This window comes from Myotis lucifugus, unplaced genomic scaffold, assembly GCF_000147115.1.
Source record: "Myotis lucifugus unplaced genomic scaffold, Myoluc2.0 scaffold_136, whole genome shotgun sequence".
Lineage (NCBI taxonomy): Eukaryota > Metazoa > Chordata > Mammalia > Chiroptera > Vespertilionidae > Myotis > Myotis lucifugus.
This window is the reverse complement of record NW_005871184.1, coordinates 2,101,960-2,110,326: the sequence shown is the minus strand read 5'-3', so window position 1 is coordinate 2,110,326 and position 8,367 is coordinate 2,101,960.

Here is an 8,367-nt window from a genome sequence, read left to right as displayed (position 1 = left end):
GCTGTTTGCAATAAATAAAGTTTCCTTCTTCACTGCACCCCAAATGGGGGATTCCTGTTGGCATTGAATTGGAGCTAATAACGCACACAAAAATAACAATAATAATAACATGCTAAATACATTATTCCATTCGATTTTCACCACACTCTTACAAGTTATATAATGTCATTCCCACTGGGTCCTGTTTTGCAGATGAGAAAGATCAGACTTTGAAAGATTAAGTAACTTGCCCAAGATTACACAAAGAAAAAGTAACAAAGCCAGAATTTGAGTCAAAGCAGCTTGATTACTGAGCCCTCTCTGAAAAAGAAGAGTCCATAAATGAGCTTGTCTTGAGTCAGTGTCCATTAAATTTAATCCTCTTTATCTGGTCTCCTGTACATCGTAAAAGGTCTGATTCCTACAGTCTGTGTTTTTCAAACTTCCTTGTCACCTGGCTTCCTTGGCTTTGGCCAGTGAAAAGCACTAGTGGGATATTGGAGGCTGGGAGGAAGGGATAAAGCAGGAGATTTACCCCTCCACACACACCCCCCTTCCCACTTTGGGTAGCATCTCCACTCAGGTCTCTAGCTCCCACTAGACAGATCCACCCACCATGGTTCCTACTTCTGCTGTGTAGCCCCAGCTCCCCATGAAACTTCTCCTTTCCCCCTCCAGCCAGGGTTCCAACAACGTGTTGCTAATCTCTGACTCACTGACCTCTGTTTGGCTTCTCCAATCACTCTGATCTGTTTAACCAATTCCATGGATTACATTTTCTGTTTCAAATATTGACATCTTCTATAAAATACCCCCTCAGTTCAAATTTTCACATAAGAATGCCTGCTGGTTTTCATGTCTAATCCTCATAGATTCCATACATTTCTCAATACAATGTTTTTGACTGATATTTATAAAGGAAATGTTTATATTTATGTCCCAAAACTATAAACTGTTTTAAACAAAACAAATTCCCTTAGTATGAGGTGAAAGCCTTGAGTTACATTCCAATACAAATGGTAACACATTAGGATCACTTATACACATTTTAAAAAACATGCCAACACCAACCAAGGGCAATCACTGTGTCATGTCTGTTTGTTTGGTATTGACTTCCGCCAACCTATGAGGGCAGGTAATTCTCTGTTTATTGCTGTAGTTCTGGCTTTTAGAACAATGTCTCGCATATAGTAGGTGCTCAATAATTTTTTAAATTAATATTAAGTGTTTTAGTTATTTCATCTATAAATTTCAGAGGATTTTCACCATAATACCTCTGACTGAATGGCAAATGAATCAATTAATTAACAGTTAAAACTTTATAGAATATTCTCTTATGAAGAGGAAAACCCATAGAGATCTATGGAAGAATTCATCTCTGTCCAACAATGGTCAGAACATGTATTAATTTTAAAAGTTATCTAGAAAACCAAAGATCTCCAGAGGTCCAGAGAAGGAAGAAAGGAATCCTTATAAAATTATTTAAAGGGGGAAAAAAGAAGGGGAGGGAACTGAGTCACTGAGAGTAAGAATTTTCTCCCACCCACTTTAACACAACGACCAGGAGACTTTTTAAAAAAATAATCTAGTTTTGGCAAAGAGAATGTGTGGCTTTGGATAGTCATTTAATCTGCATTTCATGATGTGTAAAATGGGGATAACAATATCTACCCCTATTTCTATCACAGGAATTAGAAAAGATAAAGTAATATAAAAATAGTCTATGTGAAAGATAACATTGTATAAACTATGGAGTTCCATACCATTAATATGGTGGAAGAAGCTACGAAATGAAAAATTTTTTTAAAGGAAAACAACACATTGTGCAAACCTAATTTATAAACACTTCGATGACTTTGGACCAGAGTAGAACCTATTAGTGAAATATATGCAAGTATTTCAAGCTAAAAAAACCTACACACTGATAAAAAACTAAAATTTTCTACCATTCCAGATTCTTTCAAATAGTGATTCACATGTAAAAAACAACAAACATTTAAAAACTACTCATCTTGTCATTTGTATATTTTTTATTTCATACTAGAACGTAATACAAAGACTGGGTGATTATTGACCATCCATAGGATAGCAGGAACCAAGTGTTAACATAAAAAAACATTAAAACCTGCAAAGAATTTTTGTGAATTTATTTGAGCCAACTGTTGCAAAGGCTGGGAGTGCTCCGGAGAATGGTGGCTTTTCACCTATTTTTATAAATTACCATCAAAGGAGAAACATACGTGATTTATATGATACCTATTGGTAATAGATTAGGGAGGCGGGAGAAAGCAAAGCGGGGTAGCCTCTGGGATTGGATAAAAAGTAAAATGATAGACACATGCTTCCTTTACACAAGTGGGCATAGGATAACAATGAGGGAACTTGTGGTCTGCACCCTGGCACCATTTGTTGTGCTCTGAGGGGTCTGGAAAAAAGGAAGTTGCAAGTTACCCTGACATTCCACAGGCACATTATCTTAGAAGCAAAAAGACAATAGGCTCAGTGAAGATCGAAGTTGATCTTTGTCAGGGAAGATACTGGCCTAGGACATGACTACCTGCTATAAACTGCTTTTTAATAAAAAGTTTTTATTTCAGACCATCCTTTGTGGTTACTTCAGGTCTGAGTTTGCAAAGCTGCCACACAGGCCCTCCCTGAGCTAGTCAGGTTGGCATGTGGCCTCTTTTCCACATGAGAAACCCCTGAGTTTTGTGATATTTACACAGCCAGAAGAGAAAAATCATGTAGAAAAAAACTGAAAGCCAAAATCTGAGGTTCTGAAGGCTCACACAATCCAGATATAGGCTACAAGTGATCCACCCCCAAAATATAAGCAAATCAGCTGCAGAACCTTTGTTTCCTCTTTCTACCAACCAGGCATCATTCATTCACCGCGCCAGAGGGCCCTATCAGAAAAAATCCTCTTGAATTGGCTTCATCTGTTTATCGTAAGTGATATTTTTAAAATGGGTCCCTAAGTGACCTTTCCTTTTCCTCACTACAGATTTGCCATGGTTTGTTTCTCCATCCTAGCTATGGGCTGAGTCCCAGCACGGCTGTGCCTGCCTGTCTAATGGTCTGGGTTTCAGGTAGTGACACTGTGGAGTTCTAGCTGTGAGGTCTATGGGAGGTGCTTTTGTACTGAGCAAGTATGGACCCTGGATACTCCAAGGAAAGGTCGGCATTGTCACTTGCAGTTCTCTTTTCTCACGGTAGCCTGGCAACCAAACTGCGTCTCTTTGATGGAGGGCGTTCCTACTAGAAAACAGCTTTATGAAAAGTGTCAGGGTCATCTTTAGAAGCCCAGAGAAAACAAAACAACCCCTCCTTCTCCCAAGCCTACCACCAAGAAGGCAACCCCCCTCCAAACTCCCCCCCCCACAAAAAAGCCCGCACAACTCAATTATTCAGCCTCACACAACTGTGCCTGTCAGGTCTTCCTAACAACACTCACTTGAATTTAATTAAGTTTGTCCATGTAGCCTGTGAACAGCTCGGCCAGACCTGCCGGGATGGGATGAAAAGCCTGAAGGCAGACCCCGTGAGGCCACTGTTGATAAGAAGGGGCACAGCATTCTGAAGTTCCGGTAAATCCCATCCCCTGGCACATAAAATATCCTGGGGGACAACCTTTTGAAGGGAGCATTAGAAGGTGGGTGGCCTGAGGGCAAAGACAGAGTAGAACTTTTCCCACCAGCAACTGGTCCGCCCCTTCTGGAGGCCTGCCCTCTGGGACTTCGAAGTCAAACAATTCGATTCAAATGCAAGCTCTGCCACTTACGGATCTCTCTGAGTCTCAATTTCTTCATTTGCAAACTAGGAAAGTCAAAACTACCTGGAAGATTGATTGAGATTAAATGTGGTAACATTGGCAAGATGGCTAACAAGATGGGCTCTCTATTCCCATTTGTTCTAACATAATTTCCAAACTTGGTAACATGATAGAGAATCTTCAAAATATAAGGCTAGTACCACATGCCTGTTGCCTCCAAGTGCCTCAGAGAACTATCTGCCTTCTCCCGCGCACCCTTCCCCTGTGCATGAGCTTTTCCTCGTGACTGGATAGCCTTCCTAGTCATTCTTCAAGATGGAATTCTGCTATCCCCCAAACCCTCCTCTTAGCTCTCCTAAGCAATTAGCCATTCCAGGCCGGTGGTTTTCATAGCACTTCATACTTGTCTCAATTCAAGAATGTTATCCAATAAACTGACCAGCTTTGAATGCTTCTCCCCAAACAAATCATAATCATTTTATGGGCATGGTTGGGTACCATTCATTTTTATATTATTCCGGTATTTAATAGTGTTCGATAAGTATTTAATTGATGACTGGAAATTTCCAGAATATCTTTATTTGAACACTTTAAAATTTATATTGAAAATATTCTAGAAGGGATTGCTTATTACTTTTTTGGCACCTCCCTGAATTACCACAGAGAACCTATGTAGAGTTCAATAAGCCTGTAGTTTGACACATGAGGAAGAGTACTGGTATGAGAATAAAAGAGTTAGAAAGTGGATAAATAATAATTTCTGAATCTATACATAGCCTGACCAGAGTGAAACCAAGGGTCTTTATGATTTGGTTCAGTTTAGTTTTAAATCTTAGCTCTAGAAATCATCTCTCTTTCTCTTACCCTTCAGAGACCTGGCCTTTCCTTGGATAATTAGCAATCCTGGAGGCAGCAGAAGACAGTAGCCTGACCCTGACTAAAGGTCACACAGTCTGGACTTTGGCAGGCTAAATATCACATCTTGACCTAAGTTATGTTTTAGCTCCTGAGCCCGAAGGTGGAACGACACCCTGGCTACTTTCCCATGAGACTGGACAGAGGAATGCTGGAAAAGACCTCAGAACTGTCCTCAAGACCTGAGGAAATGATTTATTACCCTTACCCACCTCCGACCAATCAGCTCCCACCATGACCCTGAACCCCTAACATGGTGTCTTGTGATTTTGCCCTATAGAATCTGTAACCTACACGCCATCGGGGAGTTTGGGCTTTTGAACATTAGCTTCCTCTTCTCCTGGATAGCGCCATTCATAATAAAATAACCAATATTTCTCCACTGCAATTCTCAGGGTCCAGTGCTTGGCTCTGCCAGTGCTGAGTGGATGAACTCTTTCAAGTCTTTCAGGTGCAGAGACAAGATCTAGTGATTATTAGAAATTTTATCTATTCAAACATTTCTGGGTAGTTTCATTCCATTAAAATAAAATTATTGTTTTGATTTTAATTTATTTTTGATTACTTTGATTTAAACTACTTTGATGTGATTAAAAATAATTTCATGGAAATTATTAATTTGATTTTAATTTGGCAAGTTCTTTTCTTTCTGAAAAGTTTATTTGACTGCTAAAAAAAAAGACACACTTGGAATTATAGATTTATAAAATCTTTTAGAATTCAAAAGTCCCAGAGATGTTAGCTAGTCCTCCATCATATCTTTTACAAATGAGAAAACTAAGACCTGGACATAAGAAACTTGCCTAAGCCTTGCTACTAGTTAAAGCCAGACTAGACTTGCATTCCCTTGTCTCCCCTTGTAGGTCTCTCTTTCCACCACACCAGGGAAAGGAAGAACCAGCTGATGCAGTGGAAATGGCGGAAGCTTGGAATGTGAACCTTTTGCCATTGTGGATGTCTCCCATAATAAACTCACCCTGCTTAGACCTAAGCTTCTGGGAAGTTCAGCATAAAGAGAACCCCATTTTCTTCACAGCTGACTGGAAAAGCAAATTTTCATTATCATTCTTCAGATTATTAATTTACTATCTGGCTAGCACTTAGAATTAAATCTTGACTTTTTATCACTGCCATTGTGACCTCTGCCTTTCTCTTACTAGAGCAGTCCTCCAGTTCTACAAAGTGTGGATCAGGCACCAACACGCATCTGCAGAAGTGTAAGAAACATGTACAGCATTTTGACATGCCACAGCATTCCACGTGATTAGTGGACACATCTTACTGAATTACTGTATTAATTGCCTATATACACACTTTCTTTTTATTTGTTTATTTATTGACTGATTGATTTCAGAGAGGAAGGGAAGGGGAGAGAAAAAAACATCAATGATGAGAGAGAATCACTGGTTGGCTGCCTCCTGCATGCCCCACACTGGGGATCAAGCCTACAACCCGGGCAAGTGCCCTGATTGGGTATTGAACTGTGACCTCCTGGTTCATAGGTCGATACTCAACCACTAAGCCACACTGGGCAGGCTATACACTCTTTTAATGAATGAGCAACAGTTCATAATTTTTTAAATCCATTTTATTTGCTCTGATGTCAGTTACTGAAATATAAGTTTGTGCTGCTAGACTTTACTAAAAAATATGGGCTTGTATTTTGTATGTGTTTTTCTTTATTTCATTTTTATAGTAATTTTCATTGCATTTTATAAAAGTAATGGGAATAAAAATGGTCCTCCACCACAGGCAGTTTGAGAAGCACTGCTGTAGAAATCTGCCCCTCATTCATGCTTCAGCACTACTGTTTGTTTCTTACCCCCAACCCTCCATTGCACCCAACTTTTCCAGCAAGCCAAGCTCTCTCTGCCTTTGCACTTATCACTCCTTCCTCCTGAATGCCCCGCCCACAGGTCTCCTCATGGGCAGCTCCTTGTTTCACTCCAATCTCAGTCTAAATGTTACCAACTCAGGTGACTCTGATGCCCTCCTTCATCCTCCACTCTCAGGAGCAGCCTCCATCTGAGGGCCCTTCGTGTTTACTCATTAACTGTTTGCCTAGTTCTTACCATTATTTAAACTCCCCTTGCTTCTTTGTTTCCTTACCTGTTCGTCATCTACAGGGACTTGGTCCAGGTCACTATTATCTCCCTGGTGCCCAGCAGGGAGCTCCATATTGTCACTGCACCAACATCTGTAGGATGTGTTGTTTCAGGCCCGTTACAAAAATTAAATTATTCTCACCCTTGTCACAGGCCTCTAAGGTAGTCATCGTTATCCCCATTAACAGCTGAGGAAGTCGATATTCAAAGAAATTAAGAACGATGTCTACGATCACATGGTCACAGTGGCATGTATGATTCCTAAGCTTTCCGCTGAGGTAGGTAAAAAAAGTTTCAAACTTTGGCATCATGAACATTAAAGCCAGAAAAAAGTATTGTTCAAATAGTTTTTAACATATTTTTATTGATTTCAGAGAAGAAGGGAGAGGGAGAGATAGATAGAAACACCAATGATGAGAGAGAAAATTGATCTGCTATCTCTGCACACATTGGGGATCAAGCCCTGACAGGGAATTGAACAATGGACTCCTGGTTCCTAGGTCAACTCTCAACCACTGCACAGGAGAATGCTTGCCCGTCAAATGGTCCTATCAGGGTTGCCAGATTTAGCAAATAAAAATACAGGATTCGCAGTCAAATTTGAATTTCAGGTAAACAATAAGTAATTGTTTTAGTATATGAGACATACTTATACTACAACATCATTCCTTGTTTATCAGAAATTCCAATTTAAGTGGGCATCATTCCTTTTGTCTGGCAACCCTAATTCAGGAATGAAAACAATAACGTTAGTCACAAAATTCAGTGGCCAAGCCACAAATGGGCTGAAGTTAAGGAAGTGCTGCAGGAATATGCAAATTTCTCCTGAAAAGTTTTATAGAAAGTTTTTGAACACGCCTCACTTCTGAACAAACGCATTCCTAACAGGGCTGATAGCACCAGATGGACATGGGTGGCATTATTTGCCAGAAATGAAATAAGTGTTTGTTTCAATGGGACAGATCTAAAAGAAACTAGGATCATTTACAATTTAAAAAGAAACAACTAAAGGGTGATTTACTAACAGTAAACAAATACGTGAGAATGATTATATAATGGTTATCCTCTGCTTTGAATTTCCACTGAGGTCAGAATAAGTACATGTCTGCAGCTAGACCATGAGGCATTTAATTTATTTTGGATGCAAGAGTCAAGGACTTCCTGAGAGCAAAGTTTCTAAAAGTTTGCGTGTGGCATCCTTTGATAAAAAACACTCGACCTGGCTTCAGTCAGTTCCTTGACAAGCCAGGACTGGCTTCAGCCCTAGGCCAAGGCACTGCGTCAGACTGATGAAGACGGGCTGATTAGGATCTCACAGATGTCAAGGAATAAAATGTTACCCTAGCCAAGGTCAGGCCACGAGGACTGCTAAACTGACGTGTCAGGTTGTTAGTAGGGCCCATATCATAACCAAGGCTGTGTCACAACACACATTCACACATCACAGAGTGGAAAAATCCTGTTTTTATCTGAATTTTCCCAGCTTTGCAAAACCAAGGGAAAGCCTCCCCTCCCCATCCTCTTTCAAGAAATACCTAACAGGTCACAAAAGAGTGATATTTTGTTTTGCATAACAACGTTTTGAAATTTCTGCGT